The sequence below is a fragment of the Anser anser genome (genome assembly GCF_964211835.1).
Source record: "Anser anser genome assembly, chromosome: 1".
Lineage (NCBI taxonomy): Eukaryota > Metazoa > Chordata > Aves > Anseriformes > Anatidae > Anser > Anser anser.
The window spans coordinates 87734785-87756918 of NC_139720.1; the positions used below are offsets into that span (position 1 = coordinate 87734785).

Genomic DNA, 22134 nt, shown 5'->3' on the forward strand with positions numbered 1-22134 from the left:
GCACGCCCCCCCCCTCTAAAAGCCGCTTGGCCCCGGGGGTGCCCCGAGCGGGGCAGGAGCAGCACGGGGGGGCCGGGGGTGCTCGGCCCCTGGGGGGGCTGGCGGAGGGAGGAGGGCCGGGGAGAGCCCCCCCTCCCCCCCCTCGGCCGGGGTTATTTCCCCCAGGGCCTGCAGGCGGGGGGTGGTTGGGTGCGGATGGCCTCGAGGAGGGGGGAGGGCGGCGGCGTGCTTCGCCTTTATTATTATTATTTTTTTTATTATTATTTAAAGCCGCCCCCCCCCCCCCCCCCAAAGGGCAGGCTCGGCGCGGGGTGACTGCTCTTTTTGGGGTGGGGGGGTGCGCGGAGTTTCTCCGTGCCCCCCTCCGCCGCCCCCCAGCCGCTCTTTACCCCATTTCCCCTCTTCTCCCTGTTCCCCCCGCAGCCCCCGCACCCCTTCCTTTCCCCCCTTTTTCCCCTTCTTGCCCCATTTTCCCCCATCCCCTCCCTGCGTGGTGCCGGCAGCAGCGGTGGGCTGGCGCTGGGGGTGCGGGTCCCGGCTCCCCCCCCTGCTTCCCCTTCCCGTTCTCATTTGAATAATGTCTAATTCGGGGAGGTTTATATTATTGAAATGGCCGCCCGGCTTTCCCCGCCTCTCATGTTTAGTAATTCAGACCTTTAATAACAGCCACTCAGAGCCCAACGCCGTGTTTATATTTTACATTCGCCCCATGTGCTTTTGTGGTTCAATATGATTCTTCTTTCTCGCTCTCTCGCTTTTTAAAAATTTTCTTGGCAACCCACAGGGCCCCGAGATCAAACCCAGGCTGTGCGAGGAGAGGAGGGGGGAGAGCTAGGCCCTGGCTCCTCTGGCAGGCGCCTAGGCCTCACTCTCTGCTGCTTGATTTATTTACTAATAACCAAAATGACCCCCCCCCCCCCCCATCTCCTCTCCACCCCTGCCAGCAAAAACAAAACCCTCCTGGGGCTCGAGCAGCATCAGATCTGCTCATAGATTCTCAAACACTCATGTCTTTTAAATAAGAAGCTTATTTTTAATTTATAGCAACTCAAGACTGTAAAGCTGTTCCTTTCATATCTGCTTTTCAGAGGCTTGGGCATTTTTGGTCCCTTTGTCCTTGATTCTTTTCCTTAAAGGAGAGTTGCTTCTAATTTACGTTTCCTGGCACTGAGGGAGCTGTGGAAGACACACTCAAAATCTAAACAGCTTTCCTCCTCCCTCTGAACACAAACAGAATTGAATACATTGGGGATAATCTTATTCACCTTTTTGCTTAGTGTGGATTCAGTTTAACAGTGCTGTGTGTCAGATGCTTTTGTCGCTGCTTGTATCTCTGACTGCTCTGGTTGGTTGTTTTTTTTTTTTTTTTCCCCATTTAGATTTGGCTTTCAAGACAGAAGATGCTACTAGGCAGTACAGGGTCTAGAAAGGAAGATAAGTTTGCTGTGATTGTGCCCTAAGACCACCAAGTGAAAATTGAAATTAATCCTCTTAAATTATCTGGAGTAATTCAGTGTTAAACCAGATATTAGGCTACTTAGAAAACAAATGGACTACTTTATTAGGAAGAAGCAGTAATTCTTATTCATGCAGGTATGGGTTTCAGATTTGAGAGAAAAAAAAAAGGTTTTCATTCATGACCATTGTTTTTTCCCCATGGAGAAAAAGACCCATCAGCAGGGTTCTTCAAAGTAACTGAGCCAGATTAGCATGTAAACATTTCTGAAACATGCCCAGGGAGAGTTCACGTACAAATGCAGGCAGTGTGTTTTGCAGTCTGGTACTAAATTTAATTTGTATCAAAATACTAAGCTGCAGCTAATGAAAAGCATTTTGGTTTCAAAAAATAATAGCTCAGATTATTTATCCTTTTTCTTCACCCTTGGTGAAGACAGGCCTTGAATACTACAGGAAAAAAATAATCTGCGGAAGCGGTAATGAGACTGTTCAGGTGACTGACTGTTTCACAGACCAAGAGCACAAGGCTGGCTGGACAAAAAGCAGTAATATGATTTCATGCCTTAAATAGCATATGTTTTTGCACTCGCTTCACAAGATGTGGTCAAGCCGATGATGTCATTGGCCAGAGGACAAGGTGCAGTTAATTTGATTTATTGACCTGGGGTGAGGTGTAGCACTGAAACCTTCTCATAGGGAAACCATTTATCTGAGGACAATTTCCTTTATAGCAGCAATTTAACCACTGCTGAGACTGTAGATATTTTATCCAGGATGATAAAAATGTACATTGCATCTTGCAAACAAAATTTCTTTGTCCCTGACGTTTTAGTAATTTTTATAGAACGGAATACTGGACAGTGGCCTTGTGCAGTCTTACAGCTGAGCTGGGGTTTATGACTCCAAATTCAGTTATTTACATGCCAAAATATGAATGCATTTCTCTCCAACATACGTTTGTGTGCCTGTGTCGTAGCTTAAAATTTCACTTCACCATCCCAGTTGATGCAGATAGAAAGGTGTCTTCAGCAGCGAAGCCTATAGGCAGCGTGCTAGTGCGAAGTCCCTTTTCTCAAACCCTGGCCTCATCTTTGCTTGTTGGAAGCTGCTACGGCCAGTGTCGGGGTACTGCTCCTCAGTCTTGAGCAAGGACTTCTATGTTACTTTCCTGCTGATGTGTGTCGGATTTTAAGCTGCTTCTTGGGTCTTCTCTGTCACTGGTAGGAGAATAAAAGAAATATTTTTTTCTTCCCTACGGACTACCTGGCTGTGGTGAGGGTGGAGGGTCGCACTGCTGGTTCAGTGCTTGCTAATTTTTGCAAGGGGGGTATGTTCTGGTACTTTGGCTGTCTCTTAAGCTTTTGTTTTATCAGGGACAGAAGCAGGAAGGCTCATCCTCCCCATTAAGTAGTTCTACTGGCTGATTGCCTCTGCTTAGTTATTCAGGTGGTTCTGCCTCTTTGTTTTCGCCTCAAAACTGACCATGACCGACCAGTCTAGCAGCCGGTTGGAAGAAAAGGTTAAGCTGTGTCAGTAGCCATGCTGCCACATGAAAAGCAGAACTGGGAAGATGTGTGGATGTGTGTCAGTGTGGTAACCCCATCAGCTGCGGGAGCTGGAGCTTAACTCCTCCCTTCTGAGAAGGAAAAGGAGAGAACCTGAGCTTCCCACCCTGTCATCTTGAGGGAAAAATCTCAGTTTTGCTGTCACTAGCAATTTCTCAGAGATTACCCTGCAGTAATAATTCAAGCAAATAAGTGTTATACTGACTTCCTGATGTTGAACGTGGATAGCTTCTGAATGCTTGTCTTAGCAAGTAATGGTGACGATGTCTGGAGTTGCCTCAGTTGACGGAATCAGTGAGGTAACCTTCAGCTCCGTCTGTCCATTAGGCCTGTGAAGCACCGGCATATTCTCTGTTAGGAGCCCCTTCGGCTGTGTGAGGAACTGTCCTTCCTACTTGTGGTCAATCCCAATAATACCCTGAAAAATGAGATCCTGACCGCTACTGTCACTTAAATAATTATCGTCAAAGTTTAAATGGTAAATCCCACATTTAAAGCAGCCTGTTTTTGCTGTTTTCGTTCTGTTCAAATATGCAAGGATGCATAGAACATCCTGTCCAGAATGCTGTTGATTGATCTGCCATCCAGCCTCTTTCTTTTAAATAGTGTTTTTTTTTTTTCCAGAGACACGTTTATTTTATCTCCCGATTCCGATTCTCTGGAAAAATTGCAGTACTTGCTTGTGGTATGAGATAATATATTCATTTGCCTTCCTCAAATTTTAGAGTTCAAGACTTCAAAACATTTGCAGCATTTTTAATGTGTATATATCTAGTCAGCTTATTTTTGTACTTTCTTTTTTTTCCCCAGCAGTACTCTCAATTCCCCTCAAAGTGTTGTTGCCAATAAGACAATCTTGATATCGATGTTTTTTATACAGCTGACAATTAGGCAGTTACTTACAGTTATGGCTTTATTATTTTTATCTTGAGAGAATCAGTGGCAGTTCTGGCAAATGACTGTTTCATGACACATTTTCAATCTCTGTGACAAAGTTGTTGTCAAAAGAAGGGGTTGAGTAAAATTAAGCATGACTTCAAACGTGATATGCGTGGTTTGGGTGCTTAAGCTAGTATGTGAATGAGAGGCCAGCTCATGTTGCTGGATAGACTTACAGTGCTGGCTGGCTGCTGCTGCAGAGATTTGCTTCTCTGTTGACAAATTTTCCCACCCCTTTTCCTTTTGTGCTGCATTGCAATACAGGCGAGTTAAGCGTGGGTTTTGCTGGACTGAGTGTGGGAGGGCTGATAAAATTAAGGGAAGATACCAGTCTTGGTTAGTGTATATTGAGCAATTGCTCTTTTTTGCTTGAAATTGTTTGACAATTGTTAATTGAGGAAAAAAAATGCACACAAATACATTTTCCTTTCTATAGTTCTTTGTGTTAAATTTCTTGAGTTTTATGAATTGACCCTCACGATGCTTCATGTGTGCTTATTTTTCTCCCCAGAAGTAGAAATAATTACTTACAATTTCAGTGTTATTCCTTTCTCTAGCTTCTTATTCCACAACTGCCTAGCAAATACCTGCTGTTGCTAACATAACTGTGTCAGAAACTGACCTTTGTGGTGCATTGCAAAGTCTTTGCAAAAGGGTTTTTTTATTAGACTGCTGCTGGCTAATTGAATCAGTTTGGGGTTAACAAACAGCACAGCTGAGTGACGGGGTGGTGGTTTGGTATAGAGGATTTAGTGGGTTCCAATCCCGAGTTTGCCACCAGCTTTGCTTGCTTTGCAGTCCTGGGCTAAATCCGTGTAATGGGAACGATAGCGAACGTTTTCACAGGGGTGTTACCAGGGGAATAATTAGCTAGTGTTTTATAGCGCTTCCGAAGATAAGAGGACTGTGATTCTTCTGTCTGCGCGTGTGATTGTGTGAGCTTGTGCCCAGGTTAAACTTTGCTCAGGATGTTTCGGTGCCGACACGTTCGTGTCCCCTCATCGGCGGCGGAGGACTCCTGTTGTAAAGGCACAGATTACTGTCAGTTCTAACTACGCCGTGATGTAGATCTGCTGTAGGGTATGCAGTTCGGTGACAATTTAAATCAGCCTGAGTCTGGCCTCCTCTCCCTGTGTGTTCCTGCCCCCTTCTCTGCGCTGGTGCAGATGCTTGCCTGACTCCTTTGCTGAGCGAGTTCAGGGAATTAAATTGGCAGAAAACAAGCCTTGCCAAAAATAATGAATAGGTTTTTTGTTGGTTTAGCTCTCTGAACTGGCTTACAATGCGATTAGACAAATAGCAGGGCCAATGAAGGAAGGGGACAAGAAGCACATATGTTGACTCGAGTCTTCTCGTAATTTCATTCTATCTGATGGCTTTCCTGTTGGCAGAAACGGGGAGTCATGCTCTCAGCAGCATGATCATACCTCTTACTTGGCACCGGTCCTGGCACCTACTGATTTCCAGGATGCTCAAGTTTAACTTGCTAACCTGGTGGAAAACTAGCCTGAGATAATTTTAGATCTTTGCTTTTGTGGATTGAAATCAGCTCAACAAACACCTAAAGCTGTGTTAAGGCCAGTGCAGGAGGGAGTGTGGGTGAAAGTGGAGGAAGAAGGGGAAAGAAGGAAGAGAAGTGAAATGTCCTCTTTTCAGAAGCAGCAGCGAGTATTTTGGTTAGCTTAGTTGTATAGCTTCACCTTTAGGTTGATGTAAACCACTGCGAAACCTCAGCTGATGAGCTCAAGGTGATCTCCAGCGGTGCTGACCCAAGGGAAGCAATGGGGTGTAGGGCCACGGGTGCTGTGCAGCACCTCCTGTTCTAGGAGCAGGCTGTACAGAGGTGTCCGAAACTGGTAATGAAACTGCACTTAAGCAAAAGAGTGGCTTAGAGACTAACAGATGCTGACAATTTGGCATGGCTTATGCTGTCACAGGTATGATTGCATTAATGGTAGTCATGGCAGAAACGCTCAAATAAAAATTGTGAATGAGACCTCAAAGTGGCTCTCGTTGTTTTAGTGCTGCTTGCAGTGAGACAACCCTAAAAAGACTGTGGCTCAAAAGGACATACCAACAAAAGTACCTGGGAAGTTACACACACTGTTACTTTTGCTAAATTTCTGACTGATATCCCTGCTTCAGCCATTTAACATGATCAGTCTGAGACATGATCTTTCCTATAAATTGTGACATTGTGACAACGAACCTTTTGCTCGTCATCCTTTTTTTTCCCCCTTCTTCCCAGAAATTAGATTTGGCTGTATAGAAATGAAGTAGCATATGGTAGTCTCTGTAAAATGACAGTGTTTGACACTGTATGACATGGCACAAAGTTTTGGAAAATGAAGATGTGAATAGCTAAATTACTAAAATAGTAAATACTGTAGAAGACTTAAAAAATATATGCACAAAAACCTGTTGAATGATGGAGATGTAGCTTGTTTCTTTTTTCCCTTCTCCTTTTCTTTAAGGCTCAAGGGCTGTTGGGAAGCCACCATCCCTTTTGCAGTGAGCTCCTTTGCTGTTTGTTCTCTTTGTCCTTCTGATGATTCAGTTTTATTTGAAAAATACCATGTGACTTAGTAATTTGTGCCTGACCATACCAGTGTGAAGTTGTAGCTTTATACTGCTTGGATATAGCCCAAGGGGAGGAGTATACAGTGAATAAAGGTAGAAATGACTCAGACATTTGATGAATCACTCATTTCTATATTATTAGTTAATATGGTCTACTGAATGAGAAATGCGCTTTAAGTTTCTTTCAGGAGTCCTGTTGCAAAGATGCCTTTCTGTTTATCCATAATTCTGTTTCTTACCTGCTGATCTTTAGTACAGCAGGTTATCTCTTCTGTTTCAATTTTCAAAGGTACATTTAAACAGGTAATTGAATTTGATTATTTCTAAGGCTGCGGAGATACAGCAATGTCAGGAAATGCTGCCCCTCTCCCTCCCAACCCACACAAGCGTTTCCCACCCTGTCCTCCAGCACACATACACGCACCCATGCTTGTAGATGCTTTGGAAAATGTATGGGAAAGCTTGGGCTGCGGACAGTTTCTTCTAGCTCTAATTGTAGCAGGAAAGTCATCATTGCTTCTGACTGCTGGAGTTTGTTGTTCCCTTGCATCTGTTGGTGGGGCTGCCCGTGTGGGTGCCGTCTAATCCATTTGGGTTAAAATTAGCTGGGTTAGCAGGGACTGTGGTCGAAGCTGCCTGGAGTCACCCAGATAATTCTGATTGAAATCTGTGAGTGAGGGATCGGCTGAGTTGCTTTGTCATCATACCTGAGGGTACAGTTCATGTTACACTTAATCCAATTTAAGGGTGGGTTGCTGCCAAAAAGAAGTGGGAACAGAGGCAGGAAGAGTAGGGGGCTGTCATTTTTGGACTATTGTTTGTTTCAATAAAGCCTATGTAAAACTGGCAGAAACAGGGTGGGATCCTGGGGAGAAACGGGCGGTAGGGGGGATAAGGGGGCAATAACTTTCTGTTTGTAATGTTTGTTCCAAGGGCTGGAAGTATGTGGCTTTCCAATGGTACTTTTTAATTGACTTTTTGTTGATCTGAACTACAGAATGTAAATTATGAATGTGTCCAATACCTCAAGCAAAACGTGGGGCTTACTAGTTTCCCTTAAACAGGCTTTGTCATAAAGTTATCTTTACTTGCTGTTCCACTTCAGTCAGAATGTAGTTTAGGAAAGCTTTTGGCAACAAAGCTGGTTGAACATGGGACCTCAGGAGTACCTTTCAGAACAGCTGAGAACCTACTCTTTTGTATGTTTGCTTAGGCCAGGTCTAGCAGCTTCTGACTTCAAATCAGTCACACGTGGCAAGTTGCTCGAATCACATCATTGCTAACCTTTATCAGACTATTATTTTACTGCCAACACAGCTACTCCTTGGTTAGGCTGGATGTGCCACAGTAAGGAAGAAGCCTTCGGCTGCCAGGGTGCACCACTTCCTACCAGATTTAGCCAAGCACTGCCCTCGAAGACTGTGGTGAAGTAGCAGCAGTTGTAGGGCAGACTTCTGTGAGTTATCAAAAGAGGAGACATCCACTGGAAAAGCGTAAACTAGAAACCTTATAATTTTCCAATGTTGTCTTTACTCAGTTTTGAAAAAAACAAGGATTTCCTAAGGCTACAGATTTTTTTTTAACATCTCAGTTCTAAACTGTTTTCAAACCTCAGCTGCTTACATGTTTCTGTCTGTGCACGGTACTACAAAGACGGGCTAAGCAGACAGTTGCATGTTGTTCTTCACCTCTGGCTCAGGTGAGCACAGAGCTGCAAATTCTTGTCATTTGGGAGCTTAACCAAAGGCACTATCCCTGTGCTTGCCCTGCTTTTACACCTGTACCCGGCTGTTTGCTGTTGACTGCTTTTGGAGAAGGGTCAGATAGATCTTCGGTCCATGGTGATTTTGGTATTTTATTCTTTCAGACAAATAGAAGACACTTTCCTACTAATTCTCAGTTCATTTTAGGTTTTGTGGGTGGTTCTCTTCCTATCCTGAAGTGCTCATCAGCATCACAAAAGAGTTGTGGAAAGATGATGTTCTGTGCATGCTCTGCATGTTTCCAGCTCTGTGGAGCAATCTGGGGTTGCCCCTGGGTCTTCCCTACAAATTGCTTGCATGGGAACCAAAGAACTGGAATCTCTTTTTGATGTCCCATACTTTGTGAAGATATGGGAGAGAAAAGAGGGTGGGTGTTAAACATTCAGCCTTTGTTACTACTGCATGGAAAGGATCCACAGCTGAGCAGATTCTCAGCTCTGTGAGACCCACTGAGGGTCTTGAGCATATTCTAGAGCTAGCCTATGGGCAGAGACTTCAGAAATCTGCAGAATTTTGGAACTTGTTTTACTTGGAGATTACCTCTTTTCTCATTATAGCAGGAGACAATGGCATTGTAAAGAATATCTCAGAGTTCTGAGAGGTAGAAATGCTGTGCTCTATCATGATAGGATTTAATTTGTTTGGGAACCTACTTGCAGCACAGTTGCACCTTATATGGTTCTGTTCTGTGGTGCAGCAGGGACTCGCTCAAAATCTGCTGAGGACTGACTAAGGCCCACTGTCACAAAACTTCCAGAGAATGCGACTGAGCTGTGCCTGTGCTGAAAAACTACTTCGTTAATATTGTTTCCAACGTAGTTAAAATAGAAAATGGATCCAGGAATATTTTGTAACACTTTTAACAGCATCTGTAGCAAACACAACTATGTATTAACAGCAAAGTTTAAAGTATATAGCAAAGAATTTGAATGCTTATCATTTTTTCTGTGTTTTTAGATGATGAACTCTGCAGCAGTAGAAAGGATTTGCTGTGTGGAAGTTTGAATAAAGGCATAAAGAGTTAAGAACAGTTGTCTTGCATCTTAAAGCTGCTAGAGCTTTTCAGCTTGGTTTGCTGGAGAGAAAGGAGGGACAGGTAGAGTTTCTTTGCATTGTGGTGTCTCTGTCAGGATTGCAGGTGGTGTGGGCGTCTCTAAAGATCTTAAAAATAAATAAATCAGTTGGTGCTTCTCTTAACAGTATTGACAAGTGAATAATATGAGGAAAAATACCACATACAAAGATGTGCCAGCAGTTCTGTCTCATTCCCCATTTGTAGGGTTAATGTAAGCAAATGTTAGGCTTGACAGGAGGGGTAAACCTCATTCCACAAGCTCATTTAAAAGTTGCATAAAAAGCTCTCCGAAGTCTTGAGACAATCCGTAATTTTTTGTGTGCACTCAGAGAAGACACATTCGTTTTTAGTTGCTCAAGGGATCAGTTAATCTGTCAATCTCTCAAAAAGCAAAATTAACTGTGGGCAGAGTGGTATCTTTTCATTATTTACTGAGGTAGTGATTTCATATGATGTGGGGCTGAGCTAGAAACACTCTATTTACAAATGAGGAAGGGAATTCACTGCCATTTGTCGTGTATTCACATCGCAAGTAGGTCTGTAAATTGTATAGCACAGACACTTCAAGAAATTTAGGATTATAGAGAAGCTGAGAAATCTGAACGCGTTTCTGGCGTAACTTGCTTAGGTTTTATCAACTTGCTGCTTTCAGTTTTCCAAGGTTGTGGCAGTTGTATTAACTGTACTTGGTGTATTAGGATTTATGCCTGTGTACACCAGTGATTATCACCAGTGGTAGCATCTGTTCCTAAGGCTTTTAAAAACATTTGGAAGGCATGCTCATTTCTTTGCTCATTTCTGTGCTGGACAGTTTTTGTGTAATATATAGTCAAGTGTGGGTAGTTGTTTCCTGAGCACACTTCATGCTGTGGACGGGTAGTTAAACCAGGGATCTTCCTGCCGCACTCGTTCTGGTAGCGGCCATCATTCTTGGTTATGTGTGATTGTAGTAGCAGAACACGAAGATAAACACGTGGGATACAGCTGTCTGCTAATCGTCTGTTTCTGAAACTCCTCGCTTTGTTTGCGTTCCCTGCTGTCTCTAATGCTCATTTGTTGAGACGAGCTTTATAAAGAGCGGGGACTGCAGAGGCAGATTACCTCCGTACTTCTGTCCTTCGCTTTTGGTGTCATCAGGGTGCTTGATAGCAAGAGAGGAAGGGTTCAACAAAGGCATGAAGCCGGGACAGAAACGTGGTGCTGTTGTTTAGTTGGTAACCTGGACAGTTTTGTTTTCTTAAAGCTGACAGAAAACATCAGTGCATACTGAAACGGTGCCGACGGGTTGACTAATTACATACGGTTGTGTGGAAGTGTTCTCGGGTCCAGCAGAAATTTATAGATTGCTCTTTAAGAACCATTGAGGTAGCAAATAAATGTACTTTGTACTTCACTATATATTGTGGTCTGTTCGTTAAAATTCCTTTTGAAACGATTGCTTTGGTGCTAATCAACTCTCCTCAAGGTTGAACTACACAATGTTGTACGTGGTATTACTGACCTGAGTATGTGATGTTATAGCTCCTAGATTTGTATTCAGCGAGTTATTAGGAAGAAGTTAATGTGCTGTTCTAATGCTGAGAGATTTATTTTAATAAATGCCACAACTGATGCTGCAATCTCAAATACTTGTGCCTTTAATACTTAACCGTAAGTCAGAAAGCTAAGCGTGACCTGATAAATCGTTGTATCGACTGCCTAGCTTTTTTGGAAAAGATTTAATTTCTGAAGCTTTTACATTTGTTTGCAAACAGTGGTGGACTGGGTATGGCAGCCATTCCTCATGGAAAAGGGCTGTTTAGAGGAAAGGGGTGAAGTTTTTATTTGCAAGATGACTGCTCTGCGGCTGCTTGTAGAAGCCTGCGGATTTGATGCACTGCATTTAGCGAGCGCGTGAACAACACCCAACTGGTGTTTGAAGGCTCTGCTGGGGCAGCCCTTAAACAAAGGAGCTGTGGGCTCCCTGCCTTAGATTTTTTTTTTCCCCCTTGGAGTCTTTCTTTACCCCGTGTTTCCTATTGGAACAGAGGTTTGTAGTATATGCCTGCAGACGCGTGCGTAGGGGAGGAAAGCACAAATAGAAAAATTGCTCCGCGCTGGAAAAACCGATGAGCGCTGCGGAAGAAACCCGTCAGTTTTTCAATTAGACCCTTTTCATCACGTGTATACTTTACCGGGCCTCTTTATATGTGCCTGAGCGTTTAAAAAGTCTCACGCCAGGTGAATGAGACATGAGGTATTGAAAAGGCCATTTACTCACAGCAATATCTGATTGCCTGTGCCGCTGAATCGCTGTGTGTTGGAGTAAGCGCGTTGCTTTGTGGCAGCCCAGGTGCTCCCGGCTTCTGCAGGGGAGGCAGGACCGGGCTGGAGACTGGCCAGTTGCCATGGCAACTAGTATGATGTCATGAATTCAGAGCGGTGACTTCACTGCGGTCTGCTTTATCTTCATCCCCAGCTTCATTGCTGGGTGATGCTCCGGCTGGGTTATTAAATGTAATGGCCACTAACGTTATCCAGGCCACTCCAATTAAACCTGATTGCCGCTTACCCCCAAGTCTGGGAAACTGACAGCTTGCATTTGTGTTTTTCTCAACTCCTTTAGCTCTATTAGCCTGAAAGATTTGCTGATATGCTAAAAATGAGGAGGAGATTCAAACCTTTAAAACCTGAAAACGCAACGTAACAGTGGCCTGTTGTCTCTTCTCCCCGAAGACTTTGTTCAATTCTGGCTTGCCTTTCTTTGTCCTGTTCTTTTCTGAAGCAGGTGAAGTATTTTCCTAGTCTCGTTTCAAGGATTTGTTGACCTGCAAATTGCACCAGGAAACTTCCTGCCCATCAGCCTTTGGAAATGGTCAGCTGCTTTCTGCTCCGCGAGCACTCCCATTTATCACTGGGCTGCGCACCTCCATTTCCCAGGTAGCAGGGCTGGCTGTTCGCTGCCTGCTCTCGCCCATCCTCCATTGCTTTCTGAGAGCCGAAGGAGTATTTAGCATTTTTCCTGTATTTGTAAAGAGATATCATTTCCACATTTAGTCCCAATAAAATGTGAATAAAAACATCGAGCTTAACTAGGTGCATTTATTTTGTTGACATAACTGTGTATCTGTTTAGAGCTGGCTTAATGGCTTAACTCAAAGGCTGCCTGAGACTTCGAGGCCGTCTGACTTCTTACATTATCAGTGAATAGCACAAAGCGTATTAGAGTGGCATGCCAGGTATTTTTTTTTTTACAGCCTTTTTGCATTGGCAAGGAAGAGATTCTTCACCTTTGGCTTAGTTTGACAAAGGTGGTTTCTGTGTATAGATAGGGCCTGAGTTTGTTGTTATTAGAAAGGCTTTCAGCACTTCTAACAACAGAAAATGTAGGATGTGTGGATTTCTGCTTGTGGCTTACTACTGCAGTTATTTGCATTAAATTGTGTTGAGCATATATCCATTTAGGTGAGGTTAGAATTAAATGACCTCTTCACATTTTTCTTCCTCTGAAGAAAGATGGAGACTTGAAACACATCCACTAGCAAATGGGAGGATGTCACGGACAGCCTGTAAGGAAGATGAAAAACATATCAGGAAAATTAAAGTTGCAGTTGTCTCCCTGCAGATGAGAAAAAAGATATCCTGTGTAGCCTGTCATTTCTGATGAGCATATCATGGAAGTTGAATTCTGGCATGCTGCAACTGAAGTTAAAAATGTGATTGAGATGTTTTTGTAATGAGCTCCTAATACAGAGCAGGCTGCAAAATGCTGTTGCAGGTGCTGTTGTTCCCATTATCTAAGTGCAGAGGTCCTGTGCTTGAAGATTTGCTGGTTTATGTTGGTAACAGTTGTGCTTAGTAGCTTTTTTCTTTAATCACCATAAATGTGCTATTGCTAGGATAGCTTGTGTTAAAATCTCTAAATACTTTTTGAAAAACGCAAACATTTTTATCTTGTTATAATGCCTGTGCACATGGAGGGTTTTATTAATTTGAGAGTACTGGTATGATTTGATTGCTAAAGCTTTTGGTCTTTAGGCTAGGTTTATATGATTCTCAGAGTAGCATTTTGTAATTTAGCTGTTAATTTTTTTCTTTCTATTCATTTCTAAACACTAAACCACTGGAAGGAATACAGCTTCTTAATGACACACTGACATAACCAACTATGCATGAAAAATTGCTAACTCAAAACTCAAACTTTTTAGTCACATGGAGATTAGATCATTCAGTTCCCAGCAGTGTATGCATGAACTAGTGTTACATTTAGAAATAGTATTGTGGCAGTTAAAGCTAGACTGAATAAATATATGGATATATATTTATGTGTGTGGAATTTATTATTTAATTATTTTTAATTTATTTAATTATTTTTAAATTTTTTAAATATATTATTTATTATATTTATATGCGTGTGGAATTTAAAGCTCTGGACTGCAGGTGTCTTGGTGATGGAAATTCTTCTGAAGTGAAAGGGGAGCGTAGGAAGTTCTTCTGGAATGCTTGGGAAAAATGATCACCTTAAACTGAAGTCTGAAAAAGAATGACAACTTGGAATGGAAAAAAAAAATCAGCTTTACTGTGCAAGTCTTTTTACTGTCCTTAATGTCCAGGCTTATGGCCTGTCTGCAATATATAGACCAGAAAGGAACCTGCTGCTGTTTCTTTCAAACTTAACTTCTAAGAGAACAGGATTATGAGAGTCATGGTGGGGAGGAAGCAACAACAACCTCGCCCGTGTGTGTGTGTGTTTTTGTTGTTTTTGTAAACTAATAAATTAAACAACATAAACTGTCGATGCTCTTTATTCCACTACAGATTATTCTATGAGGGCCAGTTATGTTCTGTTTATTTAGAAAATAAATAAGCTAGTTGGAATGACCTCAGTTCTGTGCTGTTGCTTCTATGTGAACATACAGTATAAAAACGAAGCAGTACATTAGTACTTAGTCACATTAGAGACTCCTACATGCTGGGCTTATACGGAGTCTAGAATCCATCTTGCAGTTTACTGCTAGTGCTGGAATTGCATGAGAGTGGTAATGTTGGTGGAAGTATGTCGAAGTAATTAGCTTGCATTTCATGATACAGTGGCTAAAAGTGGCTTGAGTTTGCCTTTGTTCAGGGGTTGGGGCTAATGGTGGTGGTTTGGTACTTCTGGCTGCAGCTTTGAAGGCTGTTTCCCCCAGGTCAGCAGCTACAAAAGGATTTGGATGAAAAGAGCTAACGTGCTTGTTGTGTAGGTCACTTGGCCTGTTGCACAGCCCGGAACCAAGCATGCTTCAGAATCAGGATGTGTGAAAGAGGAGTTAACAGAGGAAAGCAAAGACTTGACTGAGGGAGGCCGCTCGCTACTGCAGAAAGGTTAGGAGGCTGCAGGTATCAGGGAGGTGTTCGGGGACGCTGCTCGGTAGAAAGCTGAGCTTCTAAACTTGATCCTGCTTAGGGGTCCTGCCCGACCTATCAACAGGTCCCTCTGTCATGATTCTGCATATCAGGAGACGTTACCCACCAGTCCTGTGCCGCTTCTGGATGCGATGGACAACATCATAGGTAGAAGGACACCTCTTTAAAGGTGTCCTGTCCTCTAATAATAAAATCTGTCTTTAGAGGACAGGGTTTTATTGGCTTCATAAATTGCTACGTGTCTTGCAAAGACCTATATAGAAAATTCTATATATCACCTTATGATGCAGTCAGGGCTTGAAACTTAATGTTTTGCAAGCAATCAAGAGAGTCTTCCTCAGTGCAGGGAGGCTGGCCTTACCGAGGTTTTTCAAAGTTCTCATAGATTTTTTTTTTTTTGTAAAACACATGCAGCATTAATTGGGAGCTTTGCAGGAACGTCCATGACGAGCTCGTGAATGGAGGCGTGGGATTCTCCCCCGCACCTAGGTCTGCGACTGGGAGTGCTGTGGGGTGCCGGGGTGACACGGTTATCTCGGCCTCAGCAGGCTGCCTGGCTCACTCTTTCTGCAGCTCTCATTCAGATTACCCGGCAGCCCTTGTGCTTCGCTATGATCAAACGATACAGCGCTCGCGGAAAAATGTGCTGCTCAAAGCTCTGTGTGGCTCCTGTAGCCAACTTGATCTATACAATGGGAAATAGGAAAGCCTTTTTTATCTGATTAAACAGCCAACTTTGGCATGAAATCTCCTTTTTAATATCAACTTGCTGGAAGTGCTATGACAATAAAAATACTTTTTTTCATTGTTGGGAAAGCAAAAAAAATAACACTTCCTCGTTTCATGTATTACTGCCAGAGTTTTCTTTGACTTTCTTTAGGTTTAATCATCAGATGTGATAGCATGGTTGTACTTTTTGACTTGCTATTAACTGCCAGCATCCATGCTACGTGCGGATGCTTTCCTGGTGACCTCAGCTATTGTTTCTTCTTGCTCGCTATATTGATGTTAAATTAATTGATAATGAAATCATACATGTTTCAGCAGTAATCATTAAATTACAGATATTGAATCATCAGTTTAGGAAATTACTGTGTCTGTTTTAACAGCGAGACTCCCCTGTATCCCTGTTTTTTTTTCTAGTTTTCCGTGTGCAAGGTGTGTTTGCTGGAGGAAAAAAAAAGGCATTATTTTTCAGTAGTTCGTTAATACAGAGCTCATCTGTCCTTTTGACATTAAGCCATGATTTTACTGAAACAAACGTACCATTAGCAGTTGAAGTGCTGTGTTCCCATGCATCTTATTTTGTCCCAAAGCACAGTAGAAGGTACTGTATTCAAGGCACAAACCTGAGCAAACAAGCTATTGTAATAACACACTCAGAAAGAAAGGGTGATGGTTTGCTATAGCCCTTCAGGGATTTCCAGACCATTACATAAATGGTCTTAGGACAAATAAAGTTCCGAGTCCAGAACTTCCCTTTAAAAATGAATGTAAATCTTGGGAAATAGCTTGCTCACTGACACACATGTGAATGATATTTTAAAAGCAAAAATATACATGGTTGACAGGGTAAAGTTTGATAAAGCTATCTGTATACACCTGAAAATATAGGCACAGTTAACTTGCTTGTATTTATTTTAAGAGTTTTGTGTTCCTAACTAATTTGAACGTCCTGAGATTCAGCTCCCGAGGCTCCCTCAACAGTCAGTGTAGCTGATGGCTCCAAGCTGTAGCCCTGAAGCAGCACACCCTGTGTATCTAGGTCCTCACGCACAACAGGCACGTCAGAACAAACCTCCCAAGATTGGTCTGTAATCTGTATTATTGCCAATGAGAACCAGTGGTGATGGCCTCGCACAAGGTGACTCTGTTTAATGATGTCAGGTGATCCGATTTTTTAAGAACACTGAATTTGCTGTAAAATGTAGGCTGCCTCTGTAGTAAATGGAAAGAAGGAAAGGTTAATTTTGGTAACCTAATGATGGCTTTTATGATTAAGCTTGTGGGTTTGTATGGTTTTGCTTTTTCTAGACAAACCTTTTTTTTGGGGGGGGCGGGTGGGGGAAGTGATATTCTTACACCCTTTTTCTTTTTAATGTCTTGCGTCATGTTCCTCACCTTGCTCACAACACGCATACATGCTTACTTCTGCAGTGCTATGGTGGAGGAAAAAACTGGGGGAGAGGGGGAAGCATGAAGATAGGGGAGTAAGCTATCAAAAAGTGCAAAAACTAAAGAAACAGGAGAAAGAAGCAGGAAAAGAACAGCTCTGGAGGAAAATAATACTCCACATGCACTTCAGTCTGTGAGCAGTGCAGCATGTGGGTGAACTTCGCGTCTATGCCTATGGTGTAGTAGGTATGAAGAGACACTTGCCTGGTTGTAATTGCAAAGTGTTGTTGGAGTAAATGCTTCTTGAGAGAAAAGTCTCCAAGTGAAGAAGAAATCTTAGGATCGGTGGACTTGCTCTTTTTTTTCATTCAATTACCTATTAGTGCGTGCATTTAAAAAGAGCAATTGGAGTCAGTGCAGCGTTTAAGTAAAGCAACCTCGAGATTTCAGGCAGGGACTAGTATTTTTTTGGCTCTGAGTTTGTGGTATTTGCATTGGCTTCCACTTCTCATTTGTTAGCTTCTCAGATAGCATTAAATGTGTGGGGAAAAAAAGAGGATGTTTACAATAAACACTTATCTTTCATTTGTAGACAGCAAACATTAATTGTGGGATGGGAATAATAAACAGACGAGGCGGATATCTAGTCAGACTGGAGAGGAGTACCCTCGAAGTGTTCTACTTAAAAAGGTTGCCCACAGCCTGTACTGCAGAGATGTCAGCATTTAGGGGAACCTTGTAGGGCTCTGAGAGGATTGCAGGGTTTCCTATGTGACTTGTAGGGATGATTTCAGTTCTGAGAGTATGCAGAGCATTGTGCATGTGGCGGATCTCTTTTGAGATAGAGGATTTCCCTTTGCCATGTTTTACTGGATGCACGTACATTATAATAGTTCAGTTCTTTATTCTAGAATGAAATTAAATCTAGAGACTCCTCATCTCAACTGGTTGAACTCAGTGGTGTTTTGTTTTGAATTTGTGCAAGGTCTGCACCAGGGAGGAAACACACAGACCTGTTGGGAAGAACATGGATGTCTGATATTTTCAGTTCCAGAACCTTTGCCTGAGAAGCTGTGTTGAATTTATTTCCTTTTTATATTAAAAAAAGACAGCCTGAGCACTTGATTGTTTAAATACTGGGATGATGTGCCACTGCAGAGGCGTTTTCTTTTCATACTGCTTTCATTCAATAAGATGCGCATTTTTTCTGGATAAATGAACTCATATTCAGTAGTGCAATTGATGAATTCTCTTCTTTTCTTCCTTCTGTAACACTGGCAAGCAGTTCAGTTCATCCAGGTGTCAGTGCTTTTAGTTGTGTGATCAGAATTTTCTAATGAGGGGAGGACCCTGCAAGAACTGGTTTCAAATCACTTTTCAAGTTCCAAAAAAGAAAAAAAGAAGCGGAGCCATCTTAAAATTAACAGCTGGAGTATTATTTTCTTTATGGCACTTCAAAAGGGAAAGAATAGAGATGGATTTTTTTTTTTTGCTTGTGTGAGTGAAAGCTTACACAGCTTTCCTCCCATTTTTCTCTGGTGTTCACCCCCCATCTTTACCATAGAAATGTAATTCCCCCTCTGACTTTCCTCTGAGGTTTGTTCTCTGTGACGCAAGCTTAGTTTGGTGGTCACAATCTGATTCTGTTCCTTTCAGTTTTGCTCACTTTTCCAGTGTCTCACCTTATTTTTGGGAACACTGCCACTGTTGATTAGTTTTAATGACCTTTTCAGCGAGATTCTTTGCTGTGTGTGTGTGAAGCCGAAGCAAGCTGAATGCAGAAATAAAGCCGTGTGTAGCGGCTGCAGGGTGCTTAGGGCAGAGTGGTGCCTGCACAATAGCACTCCGCCCCAGCCCACGGAGAAAAAGCTCAAGTGGGATCGGCATTGCTAGATTGCAGTTCTTGTTTTCTTTTAGCAATGGGGAGGAGATGGATCGATCACATTTAAATAATCATTTAAATGTTTAGCTGTGGGCTCCTTTTTTTTATTTTTCTGTGAAAACGTTGCTACTAGGAGTGCCGGGAAAATTTTCCCCCTCTTTTCTCCTTCCCCAAGCCCCCAAGAAAGAAATGACAGCAGTTAACCATCCAGGCTTGCAGGTTCATGGAGTAAAAACTCCGTATCTGAAGTGACTGGCTCCTGACCTTGCTCATTATCTCTAAGAGTCATGTCTATTTTACCTATGATCGTGGAGAGAAAGAAGCAGTGCTAGATCAGAACACCTGGACAAATCTGTTGCTTGAAATGCATTGTTTTCTCTCAAAAGTACGCAGAGGCTGTATTTCCAGCCACAGGATAGTTGTATGACATTCAGAGTGAAATGGTGGGCATTAATAAGGTGCGCTTGGACTGCAGCATTGGGATATGGTGTTTCCATTTGACAAGTCTGATTTTTACCTAGTGAGGCATTGAGTGGTTAAGGCAGGTGATGGACTGCTGTGTATATATAACTATTTTACTAAATATAGTGCTTTCATGACTTCAACACATCAGTGTTGCTGCTCTACTTAACCGAGAGAGTAAAAAGCATTTCGAAATGTGAACTGGGACAGGAAGCTACATAATACCTTGTGTCACTTCTAGACAGACAGAAGTTCTCCTGACAAGGCTGGTCAGGGATACCCGGTAGTGTTACAGAGACATGATGACACAAGAAACCATACAAGCCAGACTGCTCAGGGCACTGATGCTTTTGTTTCTGCTCACTGGTAGTTCGGTGTGTAAAGACTTATGACTTGAAGAGGTAGTCCAAGTTTACAGTAATAAAAGCCTGTTTTGTATTTATAGTGTCCTAGTGAGAAAGTTTTTGCCCTTCCAAAGTCTCTGTAGGAATAGAGTCTGTAAATGCATTACAAATTGAGATTGTAAACCAGCAGCACAGTGCAGAACTGTAGTCGAGTGACAGAACTTAAATTTGCAGTAGAAACAGATTCTCATGCGCCTTTGCTGCGAAATGGGGCATTTGGTATTTAAAACAGTGGTAGGGAACAGCCTTCCCTGGGTTTTCGGATGAAGGCAGTTAAATTGCCTTTCAATTGAGTAGCAATTCAAAGACAACCTCTACCTTCCCGAAGCCTTGAATGTGAGGTTAATTCTGGAAGAACACGCTCTTCTCATTAGAGGCGTCTGACCAGTATGGAGAAATGACAGGGTGCTTGCGAGCTTTCTTCCTGAGAAGCTTGGTACCTGCTGCTGTGTACCAAGGCTACCCTAACAGTTAATTCTCAAGTGCAAAGGAGAAGAAATGAACATTCTTGCTGAACTCATGCAGCTTGATGGAGTGCCAGCCCTTCTGTAGAAATTGCTTGATGTTATAAAATAAATATTGTATTTAATGTGTTATTTAACGTCAACCAAGGGGAAATTATATCGCAAGGTAATAAACTGTTCTTTTATGAAGTTGCTGTAGTTCTGATTACATTCTTTGCAGAATGGGGAACCTGTCATTATAAAGCTTGGACAGCTTCAGCTTCCTTCAGCACTTGGAAGCAAGCAGGTCTAATCCAGCAGCAACACTAAGTTCCCAGTTGCTTTTCACCTGAAAAAGATTATGTATATTCAGCTGTGATATTTCAAATCAGTTTAATGACTTTACCAAAGTAACAGATGGTCTAGGAATGCTATTACAATTAATTAATAGTAAAAAAACCTTATTTTTGCATGTAGATCTTGGGGCTCTAGCATGCGTGGTCACCAGGATTCTGATGAAATGTGGCAATAAATATGAGTGAAAGAACAAAAGCTGGTACTTGGATGAATAGGGATGGTTGAAAATTTCCTGTGTACCACTGTAGAACATACTAGCCGTGGCAAGAGGTGGGATTTTATCTTTTCCGAATCAGGAGTTTGATGTGCTGGGGAAATTTGCTGAAAGCCGGAAGGTTCAGCCTTTCAAAGTGGCACAATAAACCAACGGTCTTGGTGTTGTCTTCCTGCTTTCCAAGTCAGAGGCTTCAAGGTCTCTGAGCTTTGATCTTGGAGCCAGCGCCTGAGAGGCACTGCCTATTGCAGGAGTATTGCAGCTCTTGGCATCTAGCCATCATCACCAAATTTTAATTTTATTGTTGTTTAGGGATGATTTTGTCTCAACTGAAATTCCTTGAGGGGGTTTGTTTCATAAGCACGAGCAGGATTTTTTCCTTCTCCCTTGAACAAAATTCCACCCCGAGGTGTTGCTGTTTCTTGGCTCCATTAAGGTTGCATGCATTTACTTTGCGCATATTCAGCTACAGCTATTTCATATACATAATGCAGTTGCTGTGTAAGGTTTTGGATATTGTTGGTAAGTGAGCTAGGAAGTGAGAAAACCAATTCAGCGTGGTAAATACCAGGCCGTTAACTGGAAAGCAAAGAAATAAGATACAAGATACGTAATAAATTGAACAGTAATACTGTTTTGGCAACTAAACTGTGTACTGACACAGCAAGAAAAAATTTGAGATACTAGGTTCTGTAACAAGGCAAAACAAAATGGAAAAAGTCTGGAAAATAAGGGTTGATTACCAAGTAAAATATTAGTATGCTGCTGTTAAATATGATAATCACAGTAGCTTCAGAGATATGAGGTTAGAAATTCATAGATTTTCACCAGTCTGTACTGCCTCTGAATAGAGTCTTATGCAGGTTTCCAGGTTGACATGTTTCTCAGGGTGTGGGGCTTTGGTTTGTTTTCACTTTTCCCAGTTAGAAACGAACAAAAACCCACCCAAAACACCCCCACCTACCCACTCACACACACTTCCTTGTCTTGTTGGGTGCTTGAGGTTTTAATGTTTGGGAAGTATTTTGTGATCATTAGATAAAATACACTGAATAAATATACAGTGATAGATAATGAATTTTTCCCTTCTTCCCCCAGTATTTCAACTAACGTTAAGTATTGCTTGAATAAGTAATCCTTATCTTTTACTACTGGGACACTGTTATTTTTAACTGCATATGGCTCCACACATGAAGGTATGTTCCTTTACTTTTCCTGCCCAAGAAATAGCAAGTGTCTTGAATTTAGTTTTGAGATTCTGATTTTTTTCTGAATCCCCAGTCTGTTTTGTGTTACTCAGTATTCAATTTGTCATTTTCAGGGAGCATTATTCAAGCTACAATAAGCCTTTGCAGCATTTGGCTTCTGTTGCACTATCTGCTCAGCTTTCGGCTTTCTGATTGCTGTCAAATATCTGCACTATGATATTCAGTTAGCTTTTGATAGTTTTTTTGGATATTCTGGAGCTGATAGCACTTAGTAGTAACCCAGC

The 22134-nt window shown here is 42.2% G+C and overlaps 1 protein-coding gene across 8 annotated transcripts in view; it reads left to right on the forward strand.

The window, feature by feature from the left end:
* Positions 1-22134, forward strand: part of POU2F1 (POU class 2 homeobox 1) — a 117411-nt gene that overhangs the window by 632 nt on the left and 94645 nt on the right. The window lies entirely within an intron of this gene.